Source organism: Balaenoptera acutorostrata, chromosome 2 (genome assembly GCF_949987535.1).
Source record: "Balaenoptera acutorostrata chromosome 2, mBalAcu1.1, whole genome shotgun sequence".
Classification (NCBI taxonomy): Eukaryota; Metazoa; Chordata; class Mammalia; order Artiodactyla; family Balaenopteridae; genus Balaenoptera; species Balaenoptera acutorostrata.
This window is the reverse complement of record NC_080065.1, coordinates 96,526,893-96,542,812: the sequence shown is the minus strand read 5'-3', so window position 1 is coordinate 96,542,812 and position 15,920 is coordinate 96,526,893. Positions and strand designations below refer to the sequence as shown.

At 39.0% G+C, this 15,920-nt stretch overlaps 1 long non-coding RNA gene across 2 annotated transcripts in view; it reads right to left on the bottom strand.

The window, feature by feature from the left end:
• The window catches only part of LOC130707244 (uncharacterized), a 259,676-nt gene that overhangs the window by 39,250 nt on the left and 204,506 nt on the right, over positions 1-15,920 (bottom strand). The gene's annotated exons all lie outside the window — the stretch shown is intronic.

Below are 15,920 nucleotides of genomic sequence, written 5' to 3'. Positions count from 1 at the left end.
GGATTAGGACCCCACCCTTATGACCTCATTTCACCTTAAATACCTCCTAAAAGTCCTATCTTCAAATACAGTCACATTATGGGTTAAGGCTTCAACATATGAATTTGGGGGGAAGAGGGGGTCACAATTCAGTCCAGCATCTATAAACAGAGATAAGAAATATTTAAATATTCACAAGAAAAATTTAGGTTGACTATTAGAGAGGTTAAGAATTACATAAGGAGAGCTTGAGAAATGGAGCCATCTATTCAGAAAGCAAAACAGAAGAAAATATGGTACCATTATCTGATACTTTATGCCCCTCTAATGATAAAGATGCATCTTGGCCCTACGGCAACGGCTTTTTTCTTTAAATTGAGGCAAAATTCACATAACAAAATTCTCTACTTAAACCACTTTAAAGTGTAAAATTCAGGGACTTCCAGTATGTTTACAGTGTTGTGCAACGATCACTTCTATCTAATTCCAGAACATTTTTATCACTCAGAAAAGAAACCCCATACCTGTTAAGTAGTCACTCTCTATTGCCCCTAACCCAAGTCCCTGGCATTGGTCTTTTAAAGTTCAGGAAAAAAAAGTTACAAAGGTGCACTTATTCTTTCCACTGAGGAAAAAAAATGGCACTATTTTAAAAGGTACTGGTACCACTAACTCAGAGAGAGTTTAACATAGAGAACTGAGTCTTTGTCTTATTTTGTTGTGGAAAGGACAACTTCATAGAAACATGGAGTCAGAGATCATGCAGCAGATCTCTGTTTCCAGGGTATCTCTAAATGCATAATACCAAACAGCTAAAAAAAATTATGGATATCATGTCCTCATATACCCTCCTCAACAAAGAAACAGATTTTTGTTGAAATACATTTAAGAAATTCTAAATTAAATTGTTGACAGATTTCTTTGGCAAGCAAAGAGGATGGATAGAGCACCAACAGGGAACTTTTGTTTTTTATCTTAATTATCAGTGTAGAATACCAGCTGCAACCTGGTGGCTTTTCATAACAAATGGACCAAAATCACAGATAGATTTTATTTTCCAAAGAAACTGAACCAATAATGTAATATCTGTAAATTTTACACAAAACGTATACATTTCTAGCTTCACTCAAAAAAATACTAGGTTAAGTGGCACCTCTGGGCCCTTACAGCCGAGGTGAGAGACAATTGCTGGTTTTGAAAGAATCATGCACAACCGAGTTTACTAGAGCCCGCATCTAGTCCATTTCCATCATGTGTTAGCTGCTTGGCCCCTGATGGCGCTTGAATTTGCTTCTCCTATTGTACAACAGCCTCTGCAGAGAGATTAAACAGGCGTATTCTTTTAATCATACTTCAAGCACAAAGCCATCTAAATGGCAGGCAAACCTGAAGCATCATCCAACTTTTTATCACAATCTTGAATTTTCCATACTCAAAATGAATGATAGTTGCTATCCCTATAGATCTAGCAACTTGAGGGAAAAGTACAGTTTTTGAGTGGCAGACCAATGACTAAACCGGACTATTTTGAAAGGTACACAAAAATTTCTGCTTATGTGGCAAACAGTCACTGCACATTGGGTCTCATCATAGGTACATACAATTCACTTACAATCTAATAAGAAATATGTAGGAGCCATGAGGTGGGAATAATTTGAGCAATAGCAAATAGTTTACAAAATTAAGTCTATTTGCATATGTATCTCTCTCACATAGATACAATTACAGATAAGGAGGTATAGTTATAGAATTTCCATATTCATACTAGTTAAGGAGGAGAGACAATTTACCAACATCAGAGGAAGCAATTGTGAAGCACAGAGGTTTACCCAAAATTACCCATTTGCCAAAGAACAGTAATTAGAATTTCCTTAAATTCCATTTGTTAACATGCAGCTTGAAACTATACTGAAGTTATTTCAAACATATATATTTCTACCATTTAAATATGAAATCAAGGACTTTTCCAAAATTATTTTGTTTACATTTCATTTCTCCTCTAAAACCCAGTAGTATAATTGCTCTTAAATTAATCAGTGTTAATCAAGTTTTAACTAAATGTCCCAAGTTTTATGAGCAGTTGCATGCTGTCCTGTACTTGTTTTATAGTCATACTGTTCTTGGTGTTAAATAGTGTAATACATGTGATTCAGTACAGTGTTATGGCTAAAAGCTCAGGTTTTAAAGTCAGAGAGACCTGGGTTAAAATGCTCATATGGAAAGGACGAACAAATGGAGTCATGAGGATTCTTCTTAAGAGGAACAACGGATTTGTTTGGAAGGGATACGCTTTGAGAAATGCTAAGGAAGGAAGAGTGAGACCCTAAGAGTATGCTCAAGAACAACAGAAGCAGGAGACAGAAGAGTGAGACCCTAAGAGTATGCTCAAGAACAACAGAAGCAGGAGACAAGGAGAAGAACTTGTTTCTTTCCTGATACAGTAAGTAAAAATAGGAAGAACCAGCCTAAAGTTGACCAAATACAAGACGTGTTTTCTGGGAGTGAATTTCTTAATAGAGAAATATGTATGCGCAGCCAAGTTGATACAGGGCAAAAAAGACAGAACACATTAGAATGTCTATGATTTAAACTTCTTCAGCATAGACTCTGCAATATTGTGTATAAGCCAATTACTGGCTTGGCTAAAAAGTTCGTTCGGGTTTTTCTTTCATCTTACAGAAAAATCCGAATGAACTTTTTGGCCAATCCAATAGTTCAAAACTCTAGAGGCAGACTATTGACCTTAATGCACCATGAAGGAGTGGTCAGCCAGCTTGTTCCTACAGCTCTCCGTATCTCCCCCAACATCTGAGGGTTTTTAGCCTGACACGGATAATTAGCACATCAAAAATGGATTTTGTTTGGTGAAATTAAAGGCTTAATTAGCGTGATGCATTTTTGAAAATGGATTTCATTGGTGAAATTAAAGGTCTTCATTATATGTGGGTTGGTTGAAATATTTCATAAACAAGTACTGTCAGTTCAGTTGTGTCCCCAAAAAAGACATGTTGATTTCCTAACCCCCAGTACCTCAGAAGGTGGCCTTATTTGGAAATAGGGCTGCTGCAAATTTAATTAGCTAAAATAAAGTCATGCTGGTAAGGTGGGTCATTTTCAGAATGACTGGTGTCCTTATGTCGAATAAGGAGCGAGATATACACAGGAAGACTGCCATGTGGAGATGGGGGCAGAGATTGGAATTACACAGCTGCAGGCCAAGGAATGCCAAGGACTGAAAACCAGAAGCTAGGAAGAGGCAAGGAAGGATTCTACCCAGAGCCTCACAGAGAGCATGGTCCTGGTGACATCTTGATTCTCGACTTCTAGTCTCCAGAACTATGACAGAATAAAGTTTTGTTGATTTAAGACATCTAGTTTGTAGTCATTTATCAGTTTGAAACTAACACAACAAGATACAAGATTTTGGAGAGGATCGTACCCTGCACCCTTAGGGATGGCATTCATAACCGTCAGAGTTCTCCAAAAAAAACAAAACTGATAGGTCATGTGTATGTGTGTGTGTGTGTATAAAGGAATTTATTAAGAGGAATAGGCTCATATGATTGTGGAGGTGGCAAGTCCCAGAATCTGCAAGGTGAGTCAGCAAGTTGGAGGCCCAAGAGAACCGATGTATAGTTCCAGTCCAAAGGCCAGCTGGCTTGAGACACAGGAAAAACCAATGTTTACATTCTAGTCCAGAGGCAGGAAAAAAATTGATTTCAGCTTTAAAGGTGGTCAGGCTGGAAAAATTTTCTCTTACTCAGGGGAGAGTCAACCTATTCAGGCTTTCAGATGATTGGATGACTGACAATGACTCCACATTGTGGAGGGGAATCTTCTTTATTCAATCTACCAATTTAAATGTTAATTTAAATGTTAATCTCATCCAAAAACAACCTCATAGAAACACCCAGAATAAGGTTTGACCAAATAGCTGGGCCCCTTGTGGCCCAGTCGAGTTGACAGATAAAATTAACATCACAGCATCCACGCTTGATCTCGTGGAAATCATGTGCTCTATCATTAGCTTAGGTGTATTGATAGTTGCTTGTGCCACCTCTAAGGGTAACAGAATCTTGTCCCTGGAATGTAGTTACATCTGCCTGAGTGAATCTTTTGTACAACGCAGGGTTGGAGTATCTAAAGGATAAAATATTGGAACTTGCTAATTTATGAACTGTGTTGGCTCTGCATCCTAATGAATATTTGTTTAATAAATGTTTGTATTTGTGGCAGAATTTGAGGTGAGACTTGCTTTAATTTATATCCTGATGGCAAGTTTCGAGAGTAAGTAGTTAAACCTCACAATTCTCAAATTTCTTATGTTTTACTTTAGCTATTGAAAAGAATATAAGAGTCATACTTGACCAAATCTCTGGGAAGGGCTTTAGATTTTCACAGACTGAGAAACTGTCAGCATTCCAGCCATTTTTACTTGGATCAGAGGCATAAGGCATTCCCAGTTGATACCTAGGTCATATCACTTATGTAACTGCAATCTGACATTGGGCTATTAGCCTTTCCAAATCTTGGTTTAGTCACCTGTAAACTGGGGAAAACAAAGTACCTACCTCAAAATTAGATATCATAATTCAGGTAACATATTTATCATAACACCTGACACATTTTAAGCACTCATTAAAAGTTGTCCTTATTATTTTTAATCTTAAATGATGTTTGACAGGCCAGAAAAATAACCGAGGAGAGCAAATGGGAGTGATAATAAAAGGAACAGAGGGAACAAGGAATGCATTAATTTTCTATCAGTACTGTAACAAATTACCACAAATTTAGAGGCTAAAACAGACACAAATTTATTATCCTATAGTCATGTAGGTCTGAAGTCTAGTAGGCTCTCACTAGGGGATAATCTGTTTTCTGCTCATTCAACTTGGAAGAATTCAGTTCTTTTCAATTATAGAATCAAGGTCCCCAATTTCTTTTTTTTTTTTTTTAAACTTTGGGTTTATTTTATTTTATTTATTTATTTATTTTTATGGCTGTGTTGGGTCTTCGTTTCTGTGCGAGGGCTTTCTCTAGTTGTGGCAAGTGGGGGCCACTCTTCATCGCGGTGCGCGGGCCTCTCACTATCGCGGCCTCTCTTGTTGCGGAGCACAGGCTCCAGACGCGCAGGCTCAGTAATTGTGGCTCACGGGCCTAGTTGCTCCGCGGCATGTGGGATCCTCTCAGACCAGGGCTCGAACCCGTGTCCCCTGCATTGGCAGGCAGACTCTCAACCACTGCGCCACCAGGGAAGCCCCCCAATTTCTTGCTGGCTGTTTACTGAGGGCTGGTCACAGCTTCTGGAGGCCACCTGCATTTCTTGGTTTGTGGCCTCCTTCCTCCATCTTCAAAGCCAGCAATGGCTGATCAAGTCCTTCTCACGTCTCATCTCCTAACCCATTCTTCTGACTTCTTCTTCCATTTTTAAAGATTTGTGTGATTAGACTGGACCCGTCCAGATAATCCAAGATAATCTCCCCATCTCAAGGTCCTTAACCGTAACCACATCTGCAAAGTCCTTTTCCTGATATAAGGTAACATATTCACAGATTACAGGGATTAGGATGTGAACATCTTTGAGGGGACCATTACATTGCCTACCACAAGGAATGAGAGAGAGAGGGCAGGTGGAGTCCTAGTAACTCCATGAAATCTCCTCACATCTTCCCCTGATCTAGACATCTTCTCCCCACTCCCACCCCATCCATGCCCAACTTTCTCTCCACAAACCCAGACAATCAAAGTGTCTCAGGTGGAGACAAAGACACAGTGTTAAGACAGGACCACATTGTTTGGGCTGGTGATTTTTGTTCTGAGTGGTGGTATAATCTCATCTCTTCAGGAATTGGGGGCCTAGATATTGATGAAGAGAGTTAGATGTAAAAAGAAAATAATCCACATGTACCAGAGCCCAGTCCCTATGGGGCATCTGAGGTGTCATAAAGTCCTAAGATAGGACATGTTCATTTGCAGATACAGGTGAAAATATAAGCCATGTTTTAAAGCTCTCCTTATACCGTTCTCCTTATTAGTCAAAATGCTAAAGCAAGTCACCTGTATTAACACTACATGTGTGCTCTATGGTAAGATTGAGAGCCAAATGTGGAAGAAAGTGAAAAAGAATCATTTCACAAGTCCAAGATAAGAACATGTAAACTCCTTCACTGATTGAGATCTACGGGTTTTGATTCTTAGGTGAATGTTCCTTTATCCAATGCTTTGATCCTAAGAAGCAGGGTTTTTCCATTATAGTTCTTTCATGATTTGTGGAGTTCAAGCAAGGTTGGCCCTGTCTAGGGAGAAAGTTTTGTGGTTTAACAGGCTTTATTTAGATTAGTTTGTTTGAAGCTGCTAATGTAGGGGGCCTAGTATTTTTTACTACAAATCAGAGAGGCAGGTAGCATAAACTTTTGCAGGACGTCTTCTGAGGATTGCATGGAACTGTGGGCTGAGTGGGAGAGACATTTCTCACTCCACTCTGAGTTACTTGTGAAGTAGGCTACCTAGTACCTTATGACCCATTTTAGGCCTATCTCAGTGTAGCCTTGCTTCTGGTCATTTGTCACAGAGCAGAGTGCCTGAAAGACCCTACTGTCTTCTACACTCTCCACTAATAAAATGATTTAAATAGGATGATTCAGATGGCTTTGGAACATGAGCTCTAAAACCATAATGTCCTTCTATCCTTGGGTTGACTAGAATGTCTGAAATCACATTACTAAAGAGTTGTTCTTTGGACTCCAAACTCTGTTAAAATGCAAATACAGGTAAAGGGAAACAAACTTTACCAGCCACTCACCTCTTGAACAAGAGAATATTTTATCAGAACCTTTCCAAAGAATAGATTTTTACAAGGAGATTTATGGAGAATGAGTAAAAATGGAAGTAAGCTTTCCAGAACAGTAAAATCGGAAGAACCAAAGGCAAGGTGCACCTACCTCAAAATTTTGCCAAGGGATAATATTTTCCTCATTTTGTGACTTTCTTTGCTAAAAGTTCTTAGAATTTTCTCTTCCTAAATTTCCCCTTAACTATTCAATTTTAAAATAGTACTATTCCTAAAAACATCTTTTAATAATAGGCTTTATGAGATGAATAGAAAAAGAGATAGAAAATGCTTTCCACTAGATCTGGAGCTGTCATTAAAAAACAAAACAAAAGAAAAAATTGCCCTCATTGCATTTTTGCTGAGAGGATCACTTTTCAGAAATGTAACAGAAAAAAGTAAAATTTCGATAACATGGGAGGCTTATTGTAGTCTCCACCACTCAGAATATACCAACAGTTTACATAATGGCTCTTGGACACCAAGCTCTGCCGGCTCTAATTTCTTAGAAGTTTATTCCAAGGGTTTTTTGTTTTTTTTCTCTCAGTACATCTCCTTGTATTATAGATAAAACATTATAATGCAGAAACCACATTCAGAAAAAATCAAGTTAACCCATCACTTCTGGAACATTCAATTTAACTCTTATTATACTTCTGACTGGTAGAGGTTAATTTCTTTTTTTTTTTTTTTTCATTTTTGGTCGGCCAATATTATATTACTCCTATACATTCAGTTAAATACGTTCAATTTGACTTATGATAAGAGTTACTTGAGGTTGGCAGCAATCTAAAATGCACACACAACATCCTAAAATATTACAAGTACTAAAGAAATGCATGAAACGAGCTTAATGTAAAAATAATTTGAACAATACAGAAATATATAAAGCGAAACCAGAAAGGCCTCTTCCCTAATCCTCATTCTCCCCAATCTATAGAGGTTAATTTCTAATTGGTTGAGGAAATTTCTGTTTTTCTCTTGCAGGTGTGGAAACCACACCCAAATTTCATTGGCCATCAGTGATGATGGGGCTCAGAACTAAGAGTGAAGCCTGGGTACCAGTTTATCAACTCTCTTCCCCTTGACCATGAATCCCAAAGCACTTCAGAAGGGCAGTCCCTTGGTCTCCAATGACGTAAAATTCCCACGCACAGTCCCAGGAGGGGAATTGGTGTTCTTGGGCTGTGAGTACCAAATCCCTCCACTTTCTAAAGCAAAACAAAAGAAAACACAATCCACCAACATGAGGAGACACTATCCAACATCATTCTTTTATTTAAAATATACCTCAGTAGAATCAGGATGTCAACCCAGGCAGTCTTTGTTCTTAACTATTCTACATAGTTGGCTCTCATTCCTTAATAATAAAATAGTGGCATATTTTGTATAGCTCAATATTCCACTACTGAAATCACAATTTGTTCTCAGAATCTGCTTTTATTCCTATGCTACTGATTCTGGTTACTGACATAACCATCTAACCCATCTACCCTAAGCCAGATACCTGCATGTTAATTCCCGAAGGCTAATCTATCACTTTTATCTGTCAATTCTATTTCCTACATGTCTCTCAGTCTTTCCTCTCTTATCTCTTGCTTCTGCTACACCCTTGTCAGCTCTCTCTGGGCCCCTGCAACAGCCTCCCCCACAGATGCCCTGTTGCTTCTTTCACATCCTTTATCCACTCTTTCTCCAATGATCCTAAAACACAAGCTAATCATACTACTCCCACTGATCAAAACCCTCTCATGATTTCCCATCCTCTATACCAGGGTCTCTCCAATTATTTCTCATGAACCACCAACATATTTGTCATTCTAAGGATCTTTTTATTTTTTTAAATTTAAAAAAAAATTATTTATTTATTTATTTTTGGCTGTGTTGGGTCTTCGTTATTGCACATGGGCTTTCTCTAGTTGCAGTTAACAGGGGCTACTCTTCGTTGCCGTGCGCGGGCTTCTCACTGCGGTGGCTTCTCTTGTTGAGGAGCATGGGCTCTAGGCACAAGGGCTTCAGTAGTTGTGGCACGCAGGCTCAGTGGTTGTGGCTCACGGGCTCTAGAACACAGGCTCAGTAGTTGTGGTGCATGGGCTTAGTTGCTCCGTGGCATGTGGGATCTTTCCAGACCAGGGCTCGAACCCATGTCCCCTGCATTGGCAGGTGGATTCTTAACCACTGTGCCATCAGGGAAGTCCATCTAAGGATCTTTTTAAAAGTAAGGTTTTGTGGCTGTCACCCAGACCCTACTGAGTCAGAATTTCTGGGGATGAGGCCCAGGAGTCTGAATTTTGATAAATGCTTCAGGAGATTTTTATATACACTTAAATTTAGAGCAGTACAGATCTGCTGAGGAAACTCCAACCCCCACTGCAGGGTACAAAGGTCCACAGGATTCTGTCTTACCTACTCTCTAGTCTCTTCTCCTGTTGTCCCTCTCTCACTTGCTCTCCCACAATACTCAGCCATGCCATGGCTGTGCTAAGCCATTTGCATTGAGGCGAAGGGTCATATTTTGAGGCAAATCTCCCATATTGCCTACTCCATGAGGGCTTCCTCAAATACACCATGCTAAGCAAATGAATCCTTTCCTCCTTCAACTCTTTGCCCCATGATGATGCCTTTCAGATAGCACTGTAGTTGTTTGTTTCCCTGTCTGCCCCCCTGTCGCACTGAGAACTCCTTGGGGGCAAAACCTGTCTTTTTCAGATTTTACCTCTACTTCTACCGTAGAGCCTGGAACAGAGAGAATTTTGGACCAATTTGTGCTGTATGAATGATCTTGAGTCTCCAAAGCTCCATGAAACAGGTAACTCCACACCAGGACAGAGCAGCGGGAGTGGGCAGTGACACTCACTTTAGAGGTGACGTTCGCGTCCAGAAATGGAGCCTCCGCACAGACCACATCCAGGTCATCCTTCTCCTGTTTAAAGCCAAAAAGGCCTATAAAACCTTCCCCACTGCCGCACTCAGGGTCAGTCAAGGTGAAACTTCTTGGCAAAGCTGTGTGTATCACAGCTTCTTCTTCTGCACAATTAAAAAATTTTAGAGAGAAATTGAAATGATGCTTGAAATACAAGTCTGTGTAATTAGCATAGAAAGCCTGCGCCTCGAAAAATAAACTTTGAGCCACTGAAGGCAGGTATGCTGGACGCTGTATTAATTTAGGTTGCTTTTGTAAACATATGACAGAAACTAACTTGAACTAGTTAAGTGAAAAGGAAAATCTTATAATAATACCAGAGTATTTTACAAAACTCAGGCTTAAGAATGCAGCTGGAGATGCAGGACAATTTGAACTAAGGCCGTGAACAGTGTTGGGAATCCCCCCTCTGCTCAGCTTTGCTCCATTCATCACTCTGGCTGCACATGGAAGGCATGGTTGCTGTAACTCCTGAGTTTTAGATCGCATAGTTGTAGACTCAAAGAGATCTGACTGAGCTCTCAGGGGAGCAGCTCAATAACCAAGTTGAGTCAATGACCAAGTTTCCCCTGGCTAATTCAGTGTGGCCAGGGACACTAACAGAGCCACATTGGAATATGGGGCCCCAGCTAGGGAGAGATAAGTGCAGTGGGAAATCCCTTAGGTGATCACCAGTGAGAATAACCTCCTTGATACTGGAAGCAAAGAGGATAGTTTAAATTGTGGGTAATTCAGGTGGGAGTTTTGGAATGGGACAACTGAACAAGAAGACTCAGGCTAGCACTATGCCAGAGGCTGGGCTAAAATCTCCCCTGGTAAAAGCCTTTACCAATACCACAGTGAGGAACTGACTGTTAGGCCCAAGATTATCTGTATAACATTTATCATTTGCTGCTATGCCTGCTAAAGTTAAATATTAATATGTTAAATAAGAAGTTTGTTTCATAGAGTAGTTTCAGTTTTTTACTAATCTTTGCATCACCTTTTTAAAGCCCCAAGTAAACAGACCTTTTTAAAAAGAGCAAACAAGTAGAAAACAGTAAGAAGTTTAGAATCTGATATGCCTGACTGATACTCCAACGCACTAGAAAGTACTTGTGTTAGTCTGCTCAGGCTGCCATTTCTGGTATCTGTCTTTATGTGTCCAAATTTCCTCTCCTTATAAGGACACCAGTCATATTGGATTAGGGCCCACTCTAAAGGTCTCATTTTAACTTAATCAACTCTTTAAAAACCTTACTTCCAATTATAGTCACATTTGAAGTCCTGGGATTTCGAACTTCAATATATGAAGTTGAGGGAAGGAAACATCAGAGACACAAGTCAGACCATAACACCAGAAATGCAAACCTTTTAAACTCTCAGGTATATTATTTTATTGGTCTTCATAGTAACTTTTAACATAGCAGGGAGACTTGTATTACCCTTATCTAAAGTGTACAGATAAGAAAACTGCAGGTAACAGTAGGCAGAATCGTGACTCCAAATCAAGTGCTCAATCCCCAAGATCACAATGCCTCTACAAGCTGTCATTTCCACTAATCTCAGTGAGATGCAATTACGAGCTGCTGAGGTCCAATTTGGGCAAGACAGAGTAGGACTGTGGTGGAACAACTGCTCTGAACACTGTAGAATAGGAATCTGTACTTTGGACAATTTAATTGGTATGGAGAATGGAAAAAAGGAGGTTAAGTGCCTTGAAATATAGCTGAATGCCTTGTCATCTGTGGTTTGCTTGACTATTTTTCACTGAGGCTGTTCAAATCCAACCAAAGGCATCCCTGACAGATTTTACCCAGAAAACTCTAACTTTAAAAAGTGCTGACATTGCCATGGGTGTTGCTCTTGAGATGTAGGCAGACCTGATACACATTCACCTTTTTTATAAAGTCCTGCTCCAACTCTGTCCAAGTACAAATTGGATTCGGCCCTCTCATAGCCACCCAGCTGATGGGCCCAGAAAACACAATTCTGATTACTTCATAGCAGTATTTGCAGAGGTACCTTGTTAGAGCAATCATAAAACCATTTGAAATAGAAGGGAAAGTCCTGGCAAACGAACTACTAAAATGGTTGTACTTTACAAGCCTTACGTAGCACAGTTTGTTGTAGCACTGAAGAAAAACAGTAACCTCAGAATGGGATTAAGGAGTGTAGGCTGGGGCCGGGGGTCAGGTCAGGCAACAGGCCTTTGGTTTCAGAAATGCTATCATGCTTTTGGATTGAAAGTCAAGCTGTTGCCTCTAAATTATGAAACAATGATCATTGCCAGCACCTACCTTTAGTTAGATGCAAGCTTTCATTTTAGTCTGTGTCCCACTTCCTAGGTAATGGGTCTCAATGAAAAGCTTACAGCCAATTGCACACAGCTTACCATCAACAGGAATGTATTTTAATCACTCTCTCCTACTCCTCATCTTTGTACCACACCCCAAGCTAACTATAATGCATTGAAAAGGAGATGGTTGAGCTGCAGTTCAAATGTTGGGCTGAGCACACACATTTGCCTCCAGTCTTTCTCAATACTCCATTGAAATAAAATTTTAGGAGCGCACAATGAAACATATAGCAGCAAAGAGATCAAGAGTGGGGTGGTGATTTTTAGTGAATTGGTGGATTTCAACAAATATACAAAAGCCAGAAAATGGAACGATGTGTATGGCCTATGACACTGTAATCACACTCCTGGGATATATGTCAGAGAAATTCTCACTTAGGTCTGCAGAGAATGTGTACATAGATGGTCTTTGCACATGAACCCAATGGCCATTAAGGTAGTGGGGAGCAGGAAGAGACCTAGGGAAAGGATGATTAGAGAGGAGTGAATGCATTCTATGAAACACTGGGCAGTAATAAGTAGAGAAATTACAAACAGAATAAGTGAAAATTTATCAGAAAAGTAAAAACAACGAGAAAGCACAATGTCATTTGTGTAAATTAAAGACTCTAAAACACAACAGTGCATATTATTAAAAATTACATACATATTTTAAGGACATGTAAATACATTACTGCAGGTACCTATGGGGGAGAGGCAGATGGAAAGAAATGACAGTAAAGATTAGAGGAGAAGGAAAAAAAATATAATAATAGAAGGTACTCGCTTAAATTACTAGTAACAATATGCTCTGCATATCGTGCCTGGGACCCTATAGGAAAAATACATTGAGTGGAATGGATTGGATGAAACAGGGAAGAAGCCACATCTCAAAATGGGAGGGAATCAATCTATGTACTATAACATCAAGATGATCTCACACATTTATTTATATATATAAGAAATTACTTGAAAATGCACTCTAACTTTTCAATATAAGCAAGTCTAAATAATTTCATTTTTTCACCAAGGTTCATACATCATTTAGATTAAAAAATGAAAATTAAGAAAAAGAAGGGTTGTGATACATTGAAAAAAATTCAATTTGCTCCCTTTTTTGCAAAAAAAACCCCACACCAATAGGGAGAGAATGCCTGAAGGAAATGTAGGTTAAGATTTTAACATGCAGAGTGCCTACAATCTTATTTATTTAAAAACTTGACTTTCTTTGTATGTTTTAAGAAAACTACTCCGAAAACACAAGAAGAGGCTCTGGAGAGCAGTTGCCACAGGGCAGCCTTTCAAGACCTTGGTTTGGGCTTCCATAAACCCTATAAAAACTTGGGTTTCTTAGGATCTGAAGGTTAGAGGATCTTTTATTAACAAAAGTCAAGCCCACCAGCAACATGAACCTTCTACTATGTGAAAGGAAATACTGATTAACTGAAGCAATCATTAAATTGGAGAAAACTTAGAACTCCAGTGGAAAAACAGCTTTATTGATTCCCCATGTTTGCCACTGAAGTACCAGCAGCAGGTCTCATGATACTACACAGGAAGTCCAGGTCAGTCAGAGGATTTGCTTTGTTGTATGATAGTTGCAGCCAGATCTTCCTGTCTAGATGAAGATACCATCCAAATCCCAAGAAAACAAAACAAAGGGTAAAAACCCTAGCAGCTGCAAATAATTTCTGTCCAGTCATCAGGATGGCTTTTTGCTTTAATTGCAATTATCATACAAACGTTCAGAACTAAATAGGGAAATAACACAAAAACATTAACTTAAGCAATACTCAGATTCTATATACACTGTAAATTGAGTAAAGAAAATAATTAAGGGCTTTTAAGAAAGGAAACAGTTGTTTCACTGAGCAAAGACTAAATGGGTAAATCCTTAAAACTCCTTTTCTTTCTTCTCTATCTCTAAACTATACTTGACATTCAAGTATTGTTTTGAAAGGTTTCTAGAAAAACTTTATTCCATATTTCCAAAGCAAAGCAAAGACTATTTACAACAAGAGAACTGTACACTAAGTTTAGAACATAAAAATAGAAAATTAAAGCCAAATAAAATGATGTATGCAAATACATCCATCTTAAGGGATGTAAGGAATCTAAGTTGCTGGGATTTCCCATTTAATTTTGGGGAGACCTGAGCATTCAAAATTCATTTTACAATCTTATACCCGTCATGAGGCATAAATGGACGGGAGCAGAATTTTTACAGAGAGGTCTAAAAAATGCAATGACTTTAACCTAGGATTTACTTTAGCTTTAGCAAATAATAATATAATAATGATAAATTTTCCAAATAAAAACTCTTGGTTAATCTTAATTCAGGTATAGTGTACTGAAGAGAATCCATTTAAATAGCTATGTTTATGATAAGCTATTTTATTGTTTCAAGGGAAAATTTGCTTTTTTAATGGACAGTTCTGTGATTAAGACTTAGAATGAATTGATTCTAATTAGGTTTTCGGTCAGCATAACCTTGAGGGATTTTCTTTTTCTACTTTTTTTTTTTTTTCCAGTTTGAGGTTATGCTAGAACAAAAGTAAATTTGGTGAGATTTGGGAATTCAGTTGTGCTTTTCCTTGAAATTTGATCTTTTAAAGTCAAACCAAATGGAAAACCAGCAACTTTCCAAAAGCACAGGCACTTGTGTGTTGAAACATGATTTTCTAATTCCCAAGACAAATTAACCTACTGATTCAAAGCAACTCAGGCCTTGGCCCAGCTCTTTATTGAATGATTTTTATTTTCAGGCAATGAAAACATGATTGCTGATGCACAACAGCAGACAACCCTATGGGTGTGGGCCTTCAGATTATGACCAGAGTCGGGTAATCTCAAGGCCAGGATGGGGAGGCCATTCACATGAAGTGAAGAGTCATCATAATATTTATATATTTATCTATCACAGTAAATTGAAATCGGATCCTCTGCAACAACATTGTTAAGACGTTTAATCACCAGGGAAGTCATAACTCAAGCAGAGGATGCCTAGGCAAAACAATCTGTGTTAATAGCTCTTAGAACACCATCTGAATAGAAGGTTCTGGGGCATGGCTTTGGCTCTCATGCCTTTTGAGGCTGCTTTATGCTGCTGATCCTGGGGATGTTAAAGAAACTGTCATTTTAATTCAGAGACAATCTGATGGGGACTAAAAACAAATCAATACACTTTCAGCTGTTTTTATTACCCAGTGATGTGTGAAACAGACATGCTTATCTTGTCCTTAAACCTCACCAAACCCTTTACAGATTGGGCGCAGAGCAGAGCTCAGGAATTGGTGGTAGTGAAAAATAAGTGAGGCTGGGTGTAGGGAATAGGGAGGATGGAGAGAGGACAGATAAACATTCAGAAAATATTAAGGCACTGTTCTCCATGCTGGGAGAGAGAAATATTTCTTTTCTTATGCAGTTTACATTCTAGGTGGGAGAGCCAGAGATGAAACAAAAATAACTAAAAAAGGTAATATCAGATGGTTTCAGTGCTATGAAAAAAAAATTAAATAGATGATGTGATAGAGAAACCCTGGGGTAGTAGTAATTTGCCAGGTAGAGCAAGAAGGCAGTGGAGATAACAAGTGAGGAAGAGAGTGCTATGGATGAGGCAGGCAGGAAGAAGATGGTTATCTCACAGTGTCACGACTTGGGCATTATTGCCATCTGGGACCAGATAATTCTGTGTTACAGGGAGCTGTTCTGCATCCTACAGGATATTAGCAGTGTTTCTGGCCTCTCCCCAGTAGATGCCAGTAGCACTCCCCAATTGTGACAACCAAAAATGTCTCCAGGTATCGCCAACTGTACCTCGGAACATTTGAGACTCTCCAGTTGAGAACTACTAGCTCATGTAGGGCCTTAGA